Source organism: Galeopterus variegatus, unplaced genomic scaffold, assembly GCF_000696425.1.
Source record: "Galeopterus variegatus unplaced genomic scaffold, G_variegatus-3.0.2 Scaffold415, whole genome shotgun sequence".
Lineage (NCBI taxonomy): Eukaryota > Metazoa > Chordata > Mammalia > Dermoptera > Cynocephalidae > Galeopterus > Galeopterus variegatus.
Window position 1 is genome coordinate 147,648 of NW_007726526.1, and position 216 is coordinate 147,863.

Here is a 216-nt window from a genome sequence, read left to right on the forward strand (position 1 = left end):
CGTGTCTCTCCTAGGAACCACTGCTTCATCCTTCTCCCCCAGCCCTGCCCCTCCTCTCTGGCTATGATCACAGGTTTTCTCGTCCCTCTTTCTCGCTGGACTGTGAAGCATATGGGAAGAGGGATGGTGGTGTTTACCTCGCACCCAGCATCTTGCTCAGTGTCCAGTACAGAGCAGGTGCTTAATAAACGCAGTATGAATGAAGGATGGTAAACA